Source organism: Cetorhinus maximus, chromosome 2 (assembly GCF_964194155.1).
Source record: "Cetorhinus maximus chromosome 2, sCetMax3.hap1.1, whole genome shotgun sequence".
Lineage (NCBI taxonomy): Eukaryota > Metazoa > Chordata > Chondrichthyes > Lamniformes > Cetorhinidae > Cetorhinus > Cetorhinus maximus.
This window is the reverse complement of record NC_135880.1, coordinates 166,433,480-166,452,085: the sequence shown is the minus strand read 5'-3', so window position 1 is coordinate 166,452,085 and position 18,606 is coordinate 166,433,480. Positions and strand designations below refer to the sequence as shown.

Genomic DNA, 18,606 nt, shown 5'->3' with positions numbered 1-18,606 from the left:
TCTTCAGTATCTAGAAATCTATCGCTCTCTGTCTTGAATATGCTCAATGACTGACCCTACACAGCCTGCTGGGGTAGAACCTTCTTTTCTCTATATTACTGCTTCTGGGCTATTTTATCCATAAACAGATTTCTGCTTCCGCGTCGATGATGATGATACTTAGCTTTACCTCTCCGTCACCACCCTTCATCCCCCAACCTTTTTTGTGTTGTCCAACTTATTGTCGAACATCATATCCTCCAGCATTTAAAACCTTCTGCAATGTAACGTCAGCAAGATTAAAGATTTCCCGCCAGAAACCTTTTCATAAAGGTGTTGAGTCCAGCTTTTGCCCACGCTATTTATTCAAACTAAGTTTGATGGAGTGCAGCCATGATGGACTGTCCGTTTCCAAAGGAACAAAGAATGAACTTGAATTCATGCTGTATATTTCAGGAGCTCAGGAGGTCTCAAAGTTCTTAGCAGCCAATTAAATACTTCTGAAGTGTTGTCACACTCTATAGGAAATGTGACAGCCAATTTGTGTACAGGAATGAAATAAATAAGCAGAACACTTGTTTTAGGTGTTGACTGAGGGATAAATATCTACCAGGTCATTGGACCTCAAACATTGCTGTGGGATCTTTCATGTCCATCCATTAGGTCAGACTGGGCCAATGACAATGGAGCACTCCCTCAGTACTGCATGGGACTGTCAACCTAGATTATGCACTCAATTCTCTGGTGTGGGGGCTTCAATCCACTCTGCTAAGGTTGCCAACCCTCCAGAATTGACTTGGAGTCTCCAGGAATTGAAGATCAATCTTCAGGACACTGCTGTGTACAATCCTGGAGAAAAATCATCAGGACGTTAATATACTTTTTTTTTGTTATTTTCTTTGAACATTTCTCTTCACCAGATATAAAATTATTGAAAATGGGAAAAAAATAATTCAATTGGGTAATGAGTCTTTTTGCTTTCCAATTGGCATAGGAAGGCAGAACATCACCAGGATGGATATATTAGCTGATGAATGGCTGGAGCATGGGGGCAGGCCATGTGATGAAATTTCCAGAAATACATTTAGTCACAGTTGGCAACCCTATACTCTGCTGAGTCCAAGGTAAGAGCGTTAGCTTGGCTTCAAATTCTACCTCTGTTCCACTGTCAATCACTCTGGCCTCGGTTTCCCAATGTTCTCTCTTCAAGTGGTCTCCCCAGCTTCACGTTACACAAACTCCAATTCCCCATCCAGGGTGTTTGTGGCCTGTGTGGCTACAAAGCCCTGCACACCCACCACTCTTGTCCTTGCTGACTTACACTGGCTTCCTGTCTCAATACATCAATGTAGAGATTCACATTCTTATCTCCAGATGCCTCCAAGGCCTTTGCACAACATGACTCTGCAATTTGCTCCAGCCTCCATTCCAAGACATACCCTCTATTCTTTGAACTGTGCTTCATCATATCATTTCCCCAATGCCATCCATTATCAGTACCCTTCAGGCACCATACTAAACCTTCTTGTAATCTATTATCCCTTGTTGAAAGCAGTTTCTAACCTTACCCTCATTTCCTTGTTTTATTGAACGATAGGAATGCCCACTTGCTAATGGCTCCACATACTTTCACCAGCACAGATCTACAACTTTCACTACAACTTCTCCAAGATGGTATTAAATTCAAATTGCTGTTGAGCTTCATCACGTGACTGTAAGAAAACATTCTGGAGAAAATTGAAACAAAAGTATTATGATCAATATTAAATGTTAGTTAGCCTTATTTTTTTTTAAAAGGTTATGAACATTTTGAAAGGGAAATTACAGAAGTGCAAAGATTATTGAAAACACCTCAAAAATTCCTGACAGTCTGCCTCTACTGACTGCCATGAGCAGAAAGTACTTGTGGAATAACACCAGAGAAACTAAAGTTTGTCAAAGTGTATTTGACTTTTTCCACAGTAATCACTGCAAAAAAAAAAGTTCAAAAGGCTACTGCATAAAATCACTTCATGGACTAAAGCTGCTTAGCTAGAAAACTGAAAAACGCAATCTTATAGCAAAAATGCAGACTTTCATTTTTTTGTTAGGCAACAGTCAAGGCACAAAATCAAACTATAGGAAAAATGAACAGTCATGCTGTAGGAAGCTGAACTAACAAATCAAACTGAATAAACACATGAATATAGGAACAGAACTAGGCCATTTAACCCATTAAGTTTGTTCCACCACTCAATAAGATCATGTCTGATTGTGACCCATAACTAACTCCCATTTCCCTTAGTGCCTGTGGTTAACAAAAATCTACCAATCTCAGATTTAAAATTAAAGATTGATCTAGCATCAATTGCTGTTTGTGGAATTAAGTTCCAAAATTCCACCATCCTTTGTGTGTGCAAATGTTTACTAATTTCATTCCTGAAAGGGCTGGATCTAATTCTTAGACCATGCCACCTGGTCCTCGACTTCCCAACTAGCAGAAATAGCTTTTCTCCCAATCTACCCCCTCAGTTCCTCTCAATATCTCGAAAACTTCAATCAAATCACCCATTAACCTTTAAATTCCTGGGACTACAACCCTGATTTGTGTAACCTCTCCTTGCAGTTTAATCATTTTAGGTCAGGTATAATTCTGGTAAATATAAGCTGCACTCCTTCCAAGGCCAATATATCCTTCCTATTTTGTGGTGTCAGAACTGCTCACAGTGTGGTCTAACCAGGGCTTTGTACAGCTGAACCATAACTTCTGCCCCATTGTATTCTACATATAAAGGCCAACAGTACATTCACTTTTTTGATTATTTTCTGTTCATGACATTTTAATGATCTGTGTACCTGGACCGCCAAGTCTCTCTGGACCTCCATTCTTTTTAACTTTTCAGCATTCTGAAAGCGTTCCATTCTATCCTCTTTAGGTCCAAAAAGGATGACATTTGCCCACACTGAAATCCATTTATCACAGTTTTGTCCATGTACTTAGTCAATTAATCTCTCTTGTAATTTTACGCTTCCAAATACACTACTTACACTGCCACCAATCTTTGTGCCAACTACAAACGTGGATATGTGGCTTTCTATCCCACCACCTAAATTGTTAATAAATACAGTGAATAGTTGAGGCCCCAATACATGCTTAACAGGGCAGCGCTAGTCACTTGATGCCAATTAGAGTACCTGCCTATTATCCTCACACCCTGTCTCCTATCATTCAGCCAATTTCCTAACTAGATCAATATCTGATCTCAAATTCGAGTTACAACCCCATGATATTTAATTATGCATCTCTGTAAATTGGACATTTCAGATGTCAAGTCACAAAGCCAGTTCTTTATATAGAATTCAATTTGGTCATGAACCCATTTTGATTTCACTTTAAGATTAGCCTGTTTAACAGTGTCAGACTGCATTGTTATAATGAACAAAAAAATAAAGCAACTATTTCTGCCGGCAGGGACATTTTTCCTTTGACCTTGTCTTGTTTTCTTGTGTGTTTTTTTTGAATGCAGACTGCTTTGCCCGCATTTTTAAATAGGGAAAAATACAAATTTCATTAACACCTTTATTTTCAAACCTAAGGAATCATTTGAACGCTAACTTGAGAATATTTCATTTTGTCATCATAAAGAAATTTAGGTTATGAACTGATATAACTCAATACTGGAATAATATTGAATGCTTTTGAGGAGCAATACTGTTTCTGAGCACTTGGATAATCTGTGAATCCTACAATGTACAACAGGGCAACACTGAGTTTTGTAGTGAAGAGAGTTTTCGATCAAGAAATTTCAGCTAATCCCTCAGTCACTGTGAAGCTGGCAATACAATTGTCTCAGTTTTAGTTACAGGAATATAAACTTATATACTGTTATTGTTATTAAGAATTGAATACTATCCATTGTTTCCAGGATTTTAATTTCACTATTTCCCTCTTAGTTCATGCACAATCTCTGGGATTGGGTCACATGAGTGGACAAAGTCCAAGCCAAGAGGTTAATGTCACAAAATGTCACAGGCTCAAAGAAGAGAATAACATGAAGGAACAGGGGAATTGCCTGTTGAAGTCCAAACTTCCCGGTCAATTGCTACATGGTCAGTGCATCAGGACTTCCAAGGGGGTACCACAGAGCATCTTGGGTGGTACCTCTGCGGTACGACTATCTGGAGATCGGAAGTTCTGGGCCTTACCTCCTTATGTGGCCTGGTATCGTATTGTGTTTTATAATGCTCCTGTGAAGCATCTTGGGATGTTTTATTACATTAAAGGCATTATATAAAAAATAAGTTATTTTTGTTCTTCTTATCCAATTTATTTCTGAAAGCCACAATTGAATCTGCTTCCACCACCCTCTCAGGCAGTGCATTCCAGACCATAACCACGTGCTCCATAAAACATTTCTTTCTCATGCCACTGTTGGTTCTTTTGCCATTTACATTAAATTGGTGTCCTCTGGTTCTGGACCCTTATGCCAATGGGAAGTTTTTCTCCATCTATTCTGTCTAGATCCCGCATGATTTTGAACACCTCTATCAAATCTCCTCTCAACCTTCTCTTCTCTGAGGACAACAGCCACAGCTTCTCCAGTCTGACCATGTAACTGAACTCCCTCATCTCTGGAACCATTTCCGTGAATCTTTTCTGCACCCTCTCTAAAGCCTTCAAATCCTTCCTAAAGAATGGTGCTCAGAATGAGAACAATACTCCAGCTGAGGCCAAACCAGTGTTTTATTAGGATTCACCAGGACTTCCTTGCTTTTCTATTCTATGCCCAAAGGGGTTGCCTGAATTGTTCTGGGATTTTAATCTGTTCTTTTGCCTTTCCTGGGAATTACATGACTCTGGGTGTGTGTATTCTGATGTATTAAGCATCTGTTCTGGCACAGCCGATGGCAAATGCTAAGCTGCTCAAATCCCAAAAGGAAACTTGAAATAAATGCCACACCGGTTTTGCAATTTGTATAAATTTTGAGATGTGTGCCTTGAATTCAGCAGTAATAAAACCACCCGGTCTTATAGGCTTCTTATAAAACTAAATTAAACCTTTACTAATAGAGGAAATGATTTTAAGTACACGTATAAATCTACAAATTACTACTATGATAACTACTAAATCCCCTAATCAATCTAACTCCCCAGTTACACTTTTGTTGAGGCAACAGTAAGACACATAGATTTTAAAAGGCTCAGGCAAAGAAACACAAAACCCTGAACAATCCAATTCAAAGTTTTCTTATCTTCAGCTCTTTGTAGACAACAGCTTGAGGCTCAAATGCTGGAGGCTTTTCACACCTGTTAGACCTTAGAATGCATCCCCTTATACACAGCCTTCTCTCCTATATACAAATTTCCCCTTTGAATGCAGATTCCCATTGTTTCACTATGTCTTTGGGCTTTACCTGTTTAATAATAAGCATTTCTCATGGTGTCAGTTCTACCAGTAATTTTTGGGAAAAAATAATCACACTGTTTCTTAACTTTTCCTGGCTAGGTGAAACATTTCAGCCGCCCCCCCACCCCCCACCCCCAAGCTTTGAATTCAAGCTAGTCTGATTTACTTAAAATGCAAATGTTCCCTTTATACCTTACATTCTAAAACTTCCTCTATGTTTACCTACTTAACATTTCAAACCTAGCTTATCTTCTGATACATCAAAGCCTTCAGACCAGTTGCCTTTAATTCAACTAAGTCTCACACACACACACACCCCACTATTACTCTACAATAAATTCCATTAACATTATGAAAATTATTATATCTTTCTGACAGCATCACAACTGTATATGGGATCGGTTCGATAGACCACTAGGTCCTTCATTATATGCCATTTTCATATGGTCACATAAACCTCTTTCATGGGTTTATATTTAAAAAAGGATGCTTCTATGGGCCATCTTGCAAAAATCTGAAATTTAGCTGTCTAATTGATCTGTATTCTCTATGATATGAAATGACCAAACTCAGTAGGTAGACAGACACACAGGCCTTGACTAATTCCACTTTCAAACTTGCTGTCAGGAGTTGCACGACGACAGATTAACGTGAATCTCCTTTCAATTTTATCTCTCTCTGGGGAAGTGACTTGTAGCTCTCTCCAGTGGCATAGCTGAGATTAGAAATGCTATGAGAAGAACAGGCAAGAGTCTTCTCAATAAGGTTCACATTCCAACATGTGGTATATTGGTATTCCCTTTTTTGGATGATACAGCAAGTGATAAGGAATTCGAGAATGGGGGAGTGTTGGTCATGAATGAGCCCCGCACTACTCATCCATCATTAGATGTCAAAACTCAACGTGCACTAAATCTGAGCGAAGACAATTCACCCTCATTATTATGCATAAGGACCTAAAATAGGCTTGCGTAGTTTTTCTTTCATAAAAACATTCGTGAAAATCCAGACAGCAAGTTTGAAAGTGGAATTAGTTGAGACCTGTGAGTCTGTCTACCTACTGGGCTTGGACATTTCATATCATAGAAAATTCAGATCAATTAGACAGCTAGATTGCACATTTTTGCAAAGCGGCCCATAGGAACATCCTTTGTAACATAAACTCATGAAAGAGGTTTACGTGACCATACAAAAATGGCACATAACAAAGGACCTAGTGGTCCATCCAACCCATCCCGTATACAGTTGTGATGCTTAATGGATCAGAATAAATATACTCCCCACAATCCAGGGTTATGTAATCCCCAGGAAAGGCAAAAGAACAGCTTAAAACCCAGAACAATTCAGGAAAGAAAATGGAAAATTCCTCTTCAACCCCTTAAGGTATCGGGTACAAAAGCAAGGAAGTTATGCTGAATCTTTATAAAACACTAGTTTGGCCTCAGCTGGAGTATTGTTCTCATTCTGGGCGCTGCACTATAGAGAGAGTGCAGAGAAGATTCACAAAAATTATTCCAGAGGTGAGGGACTTCAGCTCTTACATTTTTGGTGAGCAGTGGAAAGAAAAACAACAAAGGAAAATAAGATATAAAAGCCTTAACAGGATATTGTAGAATGTGCTGAAAAGGGAAAGGTCATACGTTAATGTAAAATGTTATTAAAGCAACAGACCCTGACAGATTTCTGCACAATGTTGTTATCTGCTAACTATGGCCTATAAAGGAGATTAAATAAAGTACATTGTGTATTATTACCGTTTAAGATAATACCAGAAAACTGGAGACAGACAATTGCAAGAAAATTTACAATATTATGACAAAATTGAGGTCAGACATGTCACAGTGACACATAATTCCTGACGTTTTAAATTGGATCAAAGGTCTGAAACATCTCTGTTGGTGTAAATTGCAATAATGTGAATGGGACTTTCAGCCAAATGTCATTGTATTACAGTTTTGTAATATTCTGTGGTATTTTCTTCGTATTTTTATGAAACTATTTTGCTCGGACACAAGTTTGAAATTGAAAATTAGATTTTAAACTTTAAAGCTGGTGAGTTTTATCTTGTATGCAAGTGGCAATGATACATTTGTAGCTTTTTACCTGAGATGTATCCATTAGTCATATGTCTAGAACAAATGCATCATATTTATAGAAAGAGTGTAAAGCTCTTGTCCAATCTGATGATTTGCTTTCAACAGACCTACACTTGAGTCCAGAATAGTGAGCATGGGCTGGATTGTCATGGAGTTGGGGAAGTTCCATGGAGGTGTGACAATGTCGGCTGGGACCTGATTCCGGGTTGCCCGACCCCATTCCTGAGGTTTCCAATTTTTCACCAATGAAGGGTAAGGGTGCAGGCTGCTGTGGATTGCTGGCCTGACCTGGCCGGCTCCATAGCGGGGATAGGCATGTCCTAGTCCTCCGCAATTTTCATGGAGATGGGCCAGATTTTTAAAATATGCACCATAGTCTGGATGAGGGAATCTTTTGAGAGGCAAGTTGAAATGGTCTTACCCACACCCCTCATGCCAAGCTATGCCCCCGCCCCACCCAACCCCCTGTGTCCCTCATGTGCTCCATGCCAAGTTATGGCACATCTATGCCCATTCACCTACTATACAATGAACCCTATAATGTGTTAAAAAAAAATTTCACAAAAGGTCATTCATAACTTTCCACTTTCCTAAAAAGCACCTTTCACTGCAGCCCAATAGAAGTGCCAATCATCCAGATACTTTAAAGTATCAATAGCAGAAAGTGCAAGCACTTGAAGCCTCTTTATATTGTGTAAATAAACATTGGCAATTGACAGAATAGATCATAGAGCAAGAGCTGTGAATCAAGCAATATTTTCCCTGGGGTGCAGCTGTTTCAATGCCAAGAATGCATAATAATACTTGGCTGAGAGCCCAGATATCCATTAGACTTTTGAAACAGCTGTGCCCCAGGGAAAACATTACTTGGTTGAGAGCTCTTGTTCTCTGATCTATTCTGTCAATTTTACAATGTTTATCTACAAAAGATAGAGGTTAAGTGCTGCCAGTTTCAGCTATTGATGCTTTGAAGGGTCTGGTTGATTGATACCTTTGTTGGGCAGTAGTGAAAAGAGTTTTTTTTTAACAAAGTGGAAAGTTACGAATGAATGATAGATTTTTTCAAGTTATTTTTTAAACACATCCTATTGGCACTATAGGGTTAATTGGTTCTATACAGAGTTTATAGTGGGTGAATGGGTAAAGAAGTGCTATCGCTTGGCATGGAGGGTGTAAGGGGCCACGGGGGGGGGGGAGGGATGGAGAGGCATAGCTTGGCATTAAGTGCATGAGGTGGCATGGGGAGTGTGTGTGGGGTAAGGATGTGTGAGGGATGAGGGCTAGAGGCCCTTACTGTTTTTATTATAAGTGGGACAAAGTCCCAGAGCACTGAGACAGGCCTTTTAAAGGCCCTACCTTGACACCTGGCAGCCCCTGTGGCTGCCTTCGAGCTTTTCCGGGGATGGTGGGCCCGACTCCTGTTAGCACCCAACCTCCGAAAGTGAAAACCCCATCTTTACCTGCACTTTCTCCTGAGGCGGGTACACCAAGCCAGGAAATTTCCTGACGCCCACTACCCACCTCAAATATGTAAATCCAGCCAACCACACATCACCACCAGTGTAGTTCCATAAAATATTATTCTGAGTTACATTGTTGACTTTTTGAAAATAAATTAGCGATAAAATCACAATAAAAAAACATTGTGATGACAGCAAACATTCTTCGGTCATATCTGCTCAAGGCCAAAATCCATGTGAAATGTTAAGATTTAAACCCCTGTTACTCAAAAGGAACCAATGTCCCTTTTTTAAACTAGCATTATGTGACAATTGAAAAGGACTGTCGAAGCATCAATATGCTCTCTAAATAAAACACTGTCTTTGAACACTGTTGCCTGTGAGTCGCAAAGTTCTGAGTTCAAGCCCCACTCCAAAGGCTTAAGCAGGTAATCTAGGCTGATGCTTCAGTGCAGTGCTGAGAGAATAGTACTACACTGTTTGAAGTGTTGTCTTTCTGATGAGGTGTTATGCTGAGATCCTACCTGCCCCCTGAAGTGGATGTTAAAATTCCCAAAGCATTCTTTGAAGAAAATCAGGTGGATTCCCCTAGCGTCCTGCCCAATATTTATCCCTCAACGAACATCATTGGCAGGGAGTACTTCAGGATATTCTGCATCCATGAAAGGGCACTATATAAATGCCCTTTCCCTTTTTGCCTTTCAATCCTAATGGCATTAAAAAACAGTGGAAAGGAATCTGCTCGGATCTAAAGAAAAATATTTAATCTATACAACTGATTGACGCATTCTAGGAAATAAGGTACCCTATGCATGTTCAAACATTACAATCAAAATTCACCTCTTCACCAGGGCAAAAAGATCAAGGTTCAAGCCCAGGTTTTTGGGAGCGGCTTGTGCCTTCAAGTAAAACTTTAATGAAAGCATTAAATGACAATGGATGCATTTGATCATATCATTGTGGAATATGTATTGCCTCGAATTGTCATTTTGGCTGAGCTGAATCTGGCTATTAGAAATAATAGTGATTGAGAAAGAATGGTGAATATAAAATTTAACAAATGTTTCAGGAACTATCTTGAGCAGTGTGTGTAGGGAAAAAATAATACAGTAACACCCAGTGGCCGCATTGTACAGTTACAGAATTGGTTTCTCAAAAATGTGGCAATAGGAATTTATAACGGGAAAATTTACACAAAAGTGAAATGAAAAGAATGATCAAATGAAGTAATTTTTTTTAAAAAGGAATACATGAGTTGCATATTGCAGATGCTAGATTTTTAAGCAGGTAGGCACAGAGAAAAGCAGAAGAGAAGGGGAAGAAGAGGAGATTAAAGAAAAACAGCATCATAAAGACAAGAGAGAGACAGTTTAAGAGAGAGGAACCATGTTCTTTGCTTTAGCATGTGTCTAGGACCAAAGGACTGAAAGTTCTGCATCTAAAGATAAGAAAAGAAGGGCTGTAGAGGATAGAATTGAAAAAACCATAACATGCCTAGTGCTAGAGGAGGTCACAGCACTAGAATGGGAAATGCCCTTATACTTGTAGACTAGAACAAAGATTTTGAATTCAATGTATTGTGGATTTGGGAGTCAATGGTGGTTGACAAGGGGAGTGGTGATGGAAGGGCAAGAGATAGTGTAGTATAGGATGGGTTAGAGTGTATTTTTGATGAACCTCAGGGAAACTGTGAGGACAGGTTGCATCCATTAGGCTTAATTTTCTATATTTAAGGAAATGTAAGGGGTGATCTAATTGAGATATTTAAGACTATTAAGCAAAATAATAGTGTCTTAGTAGTGTCCTAGGCCCAACCATCTTCAGCTGCTTCAGCAATGACCTTCCTTCCATCATAAAGTCAGAAGTGGGGATGTTCGCTGATGATTGCACAATGTTCAGCACCATTCATAATTTAATATCGGAAGTCTTGCTAAAACTATACAAGACACTAGTCAGACCACACCTAGAATACCGTGAATAGTTTTGGTCCCCTTATCTAAGGAAAGATATACTGGCATTGGAGGTAGCCCAGAGAAGGTTCACTAGGTTGATTCTGGGTATGGGGGGCTTTTCTTATGAGGAGAGGTTGAGTAGGTTGGGCCTGTACTCATTGGAGTTTAGAAGAATGAGAGGCAACCTTATTGAAACATATAACATTCTTAGGGGGCTTGACAGGGTAGATGCTGAGAGGTTGTTTCCCCTTGTAGGAGAGTCTAGGGCCAGAGGGCTTAATCTCAGAGTAAGGGGGCACCCATTTAAGGCAGATATTAGGAGGAATTTCTTCTCTCAGAGAGTAACGAATCTGTGGAACTCTCTACCGCAGAGGGTTGTGGAGGCTGGGTTGTTAAGTATATTCAAGGCTGAGATAGACACATTTTTAGTCAGTAAGGGAATCAAGGGTTATGGGGAAAAGGCACGAAAGTGGAGTTGAGGATTATCAGATCAGCCATGATCTCATTGAATGGCAGAGCAGACTCGATGGGCTGAATGGCCTACTTCTGTTCCCACATCTTATGGTCCTCAGATACTGAAGCAGTCCATGTCCAAATGCAGCAAGAACTGGACAATATTCAGGCTTGGGCTGACAAGTGGCAAGTAACATTCGCACCACACAAGTGCAAAGCAATGGCCATCTCCAACAAGATAAAATCTAACCATCACCTCTTGACATTCAAAGGTATTACCAACGCTGAATCCCCCACTATCAACGTCCTGGGAGTTACCATTGACCAGAAACTGAACTGGACTAGCCATATAAATACTGTGGCTACAAGAGCAGGTCAGAGGCTAGGAATCCTGCATCAAGTAACCCGCCTACTGACTCCCCAAAGCCTGTCTACCATCTACAAGGCACAAGTCAGGAGTGTGATGGAATACTCTCCACTTGCCTGGATGAGTTCAGCTCCAATAACAATGAAGAAACTTGACACTATCCAGGACAAGGGAACTCGCTTGATTGACACTCCATCCACAAATATTCACTCCCTCCACCACCGACACATAGTGGCAGCAGTGTGTACCATCTACAAGATTCACTGCAGGAATTCACCAAGGCTCTTTAGACAGCACCTTCCAAGCCCATGACCACTAACATCTAGAAGGACAAGGGCAGCAGATACATGGGAACACCACCACCTGGAAGTTCACCCACCATCCTGACTTGGAAATATATCGCCGTTCCTTCACTGTTGCTGAGTCAAATTCCTGGAACTCCATCCCTAAGAGCAGTGTTAGTGTACCTACACCACAGGTTCAAGAAAAGGCAGCTCACCACCTTCTCAAGGGCAATTAGGGATGGGCAATAAATTCTGGCCTAGCCAGTGAAGCCCACATCGAATGAATGAATAAAAAAACATACGATTAGGTCAAAAACATTTATTCTGGTGATGCAGTTCAAATTAAGGGGATTTAGCCTTAAAATGAGAACGAGATCATTCAGGGTCCACTTCTTCACACAAAGTGTAGTGGAAAGCTGGAGCTCTCTCTCCCAAAGAGCTCCTGAAGCTATGGTCAATTGAAAATTTCAAAACTTAGATTGACAAATTTTTGTTCGGCAAGGGTGTTAGGTGGAGTAAAGATACAGATCAGCCGCAACCCAATTGAATAGTGTAAATTGGCTCACGGGGCTAAATTGCCTCTGCCTGATTCTATCTTCCTTGTTTATCAGAGTATGGGAGATACCAGGCAGGGTTTTCCATTCTGGATCGGGACCCCCAAGGTCGGGGTCAAATACAGATCCTGACCCAGCGCCATTTTGGCAGCAGTCACCCAACATCAATTCTGGCTGGATTGGGCAATTAGTGGCCACAGGATGTGCTCGCCATTCACTTAAGGATGCCTGACTGGCTGTTGCAGCTGGAGAGCCAATAGGAGGACCTCGAGCACAGAAGGAGCTGCAGCCTGCCATTGCAGGTTCGAACATAAAAATTAGGAGCAGCAGTAGGCTATTCGACTCCTCGAGCCTGCTCCACCATTCAATAAGATCATGGCTGTTTGGATTGTGACCTCAACACCACTTTCCTGCATATCCCCAATACCCTTTGACTTCTTTGTTAACCAAGAATCTATCTACCTCTGTCTTAAAAATATTAAATGACCCTGCCTCGACTGCTCTTAAATGGGACCCCCCTTTTTAAAATTCTTCATGGGATGTGGGCTTTCCTGGCCAGGCCAGCATTTATTGCCCATCCCTAATTCCCCTTGAGAAGTTGCTGGTGAGCTGCATTTTCAGGAACCTGTGGTGTAGGTACGCCCACATTGCTGTTCGGGAGGGAGTTCCAGGATTTTGACCCAGTGACAGTGAAGGAATGGCAAAATATTTCCAAGTCAGGGTGGTGATTGACTTAGAGGGGAACTTCCAGATGGTGGTGTTCCCATCTATCTGCTGGCCTTGTCCTTCTAGGTGGTAGTGGTTGTGGGTTTGGGAGGTGCTGTCTAAGGAGCCTTGGTGAGTTTCCGCAGTGCATCTTGTACATGGCACACACTGCTGCCACTGTGCGTTCATTTTGGAGGGAGTGAATGTTTGTGGATGTGGTGCCAATGAAGCAGGCTGCTTTGTCCTGGATGGTGTCAAGCTTCTTGAGTGCTGTGGGAGCTGCACTCATCCAGGCAAGTGGAGAGTATTCCATCACACTCCTGACTTGTGCCTTGTAGATGATGGACAGGCTTTGGGGAGTCAGGAGGTGAGTTACTCATCGCAGGATTCCTAGCCTCTGACCTGCCTCAGTATTTATATGGCTAGTCCAGTTAAGTTTCTGGTCAATGGTAACTGCCAGAATGTTGATAGCGAGGGGTTCAGTGATGGTAATGCCATTGAACATCAGGAGCGATTCTCTCTTGTTGGAGATGGTCATTGCCTGGCCATTTTAAGTTGTGTCCCCTAGTTCTAGTTTCTCCCACAAGGGGAAACATCCTCAGCCTCCACTCTATCAATTCCCCTCAGAACCTTATTCGTCCTAAAAAGATCACCTCTCATTCTTCGAAACTCCAATGGAAACAGGCCCAACATGTCCAACCTTTCTTCATAAGATAACCCCCCAATCCCAGGAAACAGCTGAGTGAGCCTTCTCTGAACTGCTTCTATCATAATTATTTCCTTTCTTAAACAAGGAGACCTAAACTCTACACAGGTAAGACAGGCCGCCTCTCATCTTGGGATGCACTCTCCTCTCAGCACTTATAAAACATTTGAAAAAGAAATGGCCATTGCTGCCGCGCCAACATTGCAGAGGGAGAACCCCTCCACAAGGGCGACCTGTAGCCAAGGGTGGGGGAAGGGACCTCAAAGGCTTCCTGGAGCACTGAAATCCTGGTCTGCTCCTGGTCTGCCAGCTCCAGGCAGCTGCTGTGTTCTTAACGCCATGAGTCAGCTGGAGGATGCTGTCAGCCAACTCGAAAATTCCAGTCAGCCTCTGATCAATGGCCTTAATTACCTTAAGCCATCCACTACTTGTGAGCGGGGACCAATTCTGCCTCCCATCTGGCCTTCCCGAAAGTGACCTGGGATGGGGTGATGCTAGCATGCCAGCCAGCGGCATGAAATTACACGCCTGCCCACCTCAGTTCCCGCACCCCATATTGGGGCCAAAATCCTGTCAATTAATCCTCAAGTCCACAAAGATAGGAATATGAAGTTCATTGCTGATGTGGGTGAATTAAGATGGATGGTGAGAAATTTTGAAGAGGTCACACAGGGCATCATGCTGAAAGTTTGGGTAGATTTTGAAGCTAAGCGTCAAGCATGGCACCATGGTTACAGACAATCAGATGCACTGTCTGCGAAAGGGGACAAAATTATATTTCACGGAACGACATTTTTAGCAAAAATTCTTTAACAAAAAAAACAGTTTTGATCTTAAGTTGATGGTTCTGGCTCATCTAGGTTTTGAAACAGTCGCCAAGCAATGAGATTGTCAAGGGAGTGGCAGGGAGATGGATCTGGGTATGTTAGAGGTAACATGCTGCTAATCGGGGCTGGGGTGGTACTGAAAATGCTGGAAACGCACAACAGTTGTGACGAAAGATTACAGCTGAAACTGTGAACCTCTTTTTGTTTTGTTTTCAGACTCCCAACAACCTGCATTGCATTTGCCGGCATTGTTTATATTTTTCTATACATTTCAAAGGACAAAATACAATTCTAGTCCTCACTGTTTTAACAGACAGGGAATAACCATTGGACAATAAAATAGAGAAAAAAACATTTTTTTATATGAGCCAGTCAAACATTTGCAAGAAATTTTAAAAAGAAAATATTTTGTTTCCAGGCCATATTTTAAATTAACAAAGAGAAATACTTGGTTTTTAAAGTGAAAATGTTAAGGCTTTCCTTCTCTGAAGCCCTGACAAAGCTCTCCTATCTGTTCATGGGAGCGCCGCTGCTCAATAACGCTCCAACAACATTAGTTGGCCATCTATAGTATCAGCAGCTTCTGGTTAAGCAATATGGAAACACACATACCAGGAGCTTACATATTGTAGGAGGACAGCACAACTGTGGATGTGAGGTCCAACATTTAACATTGCACACCTTCTTTGCTTAACTTGGCATTTATATGTATGTCTTATCTGGTAAAGGTAGACTAAATGTGGGTAGTTGAGACGTGATCATTTCCACATAATACGAGCATTCTACAATGGCCCTAGTTCATTTTTAAAAAATGTATTCGGCAGGATTCTGAGCATTCCAATATATTTCTGCCTTTCCGCATTTGGTCAGTTTGAAAGGTTTGTTATTTTCTCTCTGGCTGTGCCGGTGACTATGCTTGGAGAGGATTTTGGACAGTGAAGTTGTGACTGGGGGTTGCACATACCGTGAGTGAGCAGCGCTGCTGTGGGCTGTACTGTCCGCCTGAGTGCTCCCTTTGTCCCGGCCACCGCTGTACTTTACAAGCGCAGGGGGAGGGACATCTTCCTGTTCCTGCTGCTGCTGCTCGTCAAAGAATGAACCAGCCACCTACTTTCCCTGCGTTTCAACAGTTTACAATCCGTCCAAAAAATTAACCCAGATTAATTCTCACGATTCGATTTCCCGACCTGCGAATTTTAACTCAGGATAATTGCATCTGCGCTGGTTCTGCACCCCTCATCTCTCCTTGCCCCCTTTCCTCATCTCTCTCTTCCCCCCTTTCCTCATCTCTGTCTCCCCATCTGTCACTCTTCCCCATCTCTTTCTCTCCCTTCTCTCTCCATCTTTCTCTCACCCCAGCTCTTGTCCTCTCTCTCTCAATTTTCCCATCTCTCTCCTCCTTTTCTTTCTCTTCCTCATCTCTCTCACTTTCCCCATCAGTCTTTTGCCCCATCGCCCTCCCCCATCTCTCTCACCTTATCCATCTTTCTCTCACATCCCTCCCTTCTCTCTCCATCTTTCTCTCTCTGACCCCATCTCTCTGTTCCCATGTCTCTCTATTTTTCCATTTCTCTATTCTCTCTTAATTTGCCCATCTCTCCCTCTTCCCTTTTTATCTCCCCATCTTTCTCTCTTGCCCCATCTCATTTTCCCATCTCTCTCTCTGTTCCCATTTCTCTCTCTCTAATTTGCCCTTCTCTCTCTTCCCCTTCTATCCCCATCTCTCTCTCTTTCCCAACTCTCTCTTTTCCATCTCACTGTCTTCCATTCTCTCTCTGTCACACTCAATCTCCTCCCTATCTCTCCCTCTCTCCGTCTCTCTTTCTCCCCGTTTCTGATTCTCCCTTCCCATTTCTCTCTCTCTTTCTCTCTCTCCATGTCTCTCTCTATCTTGTTTCGCCCTCTTTCCTCATCTCTTTCTCCCATTCCCTCTCTTTCCCCTATCCCCACCAAATCTTCCACACCAACTGCTTACAAGAAGAATTGTTTGCAGTGTAGATGAGGTTTACTGTCTGAGTGCGGAGAGTAACATGTGGCATGTAGAGAAGGGAGGTTGAGTTGAATGGTGAGAAGGTTTGGGGAAGAAGGGAGGAGAAAAAATGCAGGGACAGAGGTATAGGTTTTGGTGACTGTTGACACAATTGGTGGTGACCAGCAAGTGACAAAATTGAGGATTTGGGGAGTTTGCACAGATCGCTGATTGGTTAGGGAACTGAGGGGAGCGAGCGGTTGGTATTAAATGCAAGAGAACTGGGGGAATGAGCTCTGAGTGATAAGAAGAGATGCTGATAACGAAGGAGAGAAGATGAGGAAAACAAAAAATAAAAATTACCTGGAAAAACTCAGCAGGTCTGGCAGCATCGGCGGAGAAGAGTACAGTTGACGTTTCGAGTCCTCATGACCCTTCAACAGAACTAAGTAAAAATAGGAGAGGGGTGAAATGAGGGATTGGTCTGGAGGAAACTAAAATCTACCAGGGTGGGAAATCTTGGGGATAAGGGGAATACAGTGCCGTAAGGCAGTGTTTACTTTCAGATTGGCACATCTTCAAGATCACAATACCAACAGTGTTGAGGTGGAAACATCGAACTTTAATGCAGCCACGAAAATGACAGTACAATGCAATGAAACAAGATGGCTATGCGCACCCAGCCACCAGAGAGCGATAACATTTATCAACATGACCTCTTTCTTTCTCTCTCTCATCTGTCCATCACATACTCATCTGGTGCTAACTATTGATGCCCAAAAAAAACAACCAAGATGAATACATGTAAAGTTTCATTGCATCCAAATGCATTCACAAGTGGACATATATGGCCAAAGTGTTATGATGTGGCAGACGATGTGTGCCAGGTGGACCAAATCCATGAGGGGAACTTGGTTGCGCTATAACAACAGTTTTGCAATTTGTATTTATTAAGAGATGCATGCACTGAGTTCAGAAGTAATAAGTCCATCAAGCCTTCTAGAGATTTAAAAAAAATTAAATTAGAATATTTATTAACAAAATAAAAGATTCCAAGCACATACATAAGACTACAAATTGACCTGATGGAGATGATGTTGAGTCTCAATAACCATGTCGTCGGACAGGGGAACCTGAAAGTTGGTGAACTGGTCTCTCTGTGTCTATAATTCTCCAGCTGAAAGGCCTTGAAAATGAAGATGTGAGTTAGGTCATGCAATGGCGATGGACAGGGCTAAAGATGTGACAGGGCCTCCCTGTGGTTTGTGGCATAGGAGCTTATCCTCCAGTTCCCGTACTGCTTTTCTGCTGCAGGGTTCTTGTTGGGGTTCTGCAATCTCCTGAGCTCAATGGCAATGCAATGTTTGTGAAGCAGCTTGTCAGCTAACAGGGTGGAAACCCCAGGGGCAGGATCAGTCCACATAACAGCTAGGGTAAAATCCAATGGACTAAGCCCACAACTGGAGGAGAGTATCCCTCAAGATGTCATGCTGTTCATTGACAATGATGCAAGCAGCAGTATAAGAAGTGACAGACTCTCATACACCAAAATGGGTTGTCACTCACACTGGGTAAGGTCAGCAGCAAATGAGTCGCCAACCACCTCTGGCGGGTCACTCAAAGACTGGGGGAATGACAGTGTTTGGGACAGTCTGGAGGACAGCACAATTATGGCAACTGGTTATAACCAGTTCAATGAAGGCATCCTTGTCAAGCACATAGAAATATCGGTGGGTGACCAACTTGAGCTGATAACATGACGAATGACCAAGATGTAGGTGGAGAGACATGATAAGGCCTTCCAGAACATCACATGGAATGATAATACATTCCCTGGAGAGTTCAAGGGGCTTAGTGCATCGAATAA

At 42.0% G+C, this 18,606-nt stretch overlaps 1 protein-coding gene across 2 annotated transcripts in view; it reads right to left on the bottom strand.

Annotated features, from left to right (window-relative positions):
* plgrkt (plasminogen receptor, C-terminal lysine transmembrane protein) overlaps positions 1-18,606 on the bottom strand; it is a 103,585-nt gene that overhangs the window by 64,374 nt on the left and 20,605 nt on the right. Inside the window, exon 1 of one of the 2 annotated variants that reach the window (XM_078570610.1) lies at positions 15,735-16,157. The exons of the other annotated variant lie outside the window; for it this stretch is intronic. The gene's annotated coding sequence lies outside the window, so the exon portion shown is untranslated. Of the gene's footprint in view, positions 1-15,734; positions 16,158-18,606 lie in introns of those variants that run through there. 2 annotated transcript variants of the gene reach the window in all.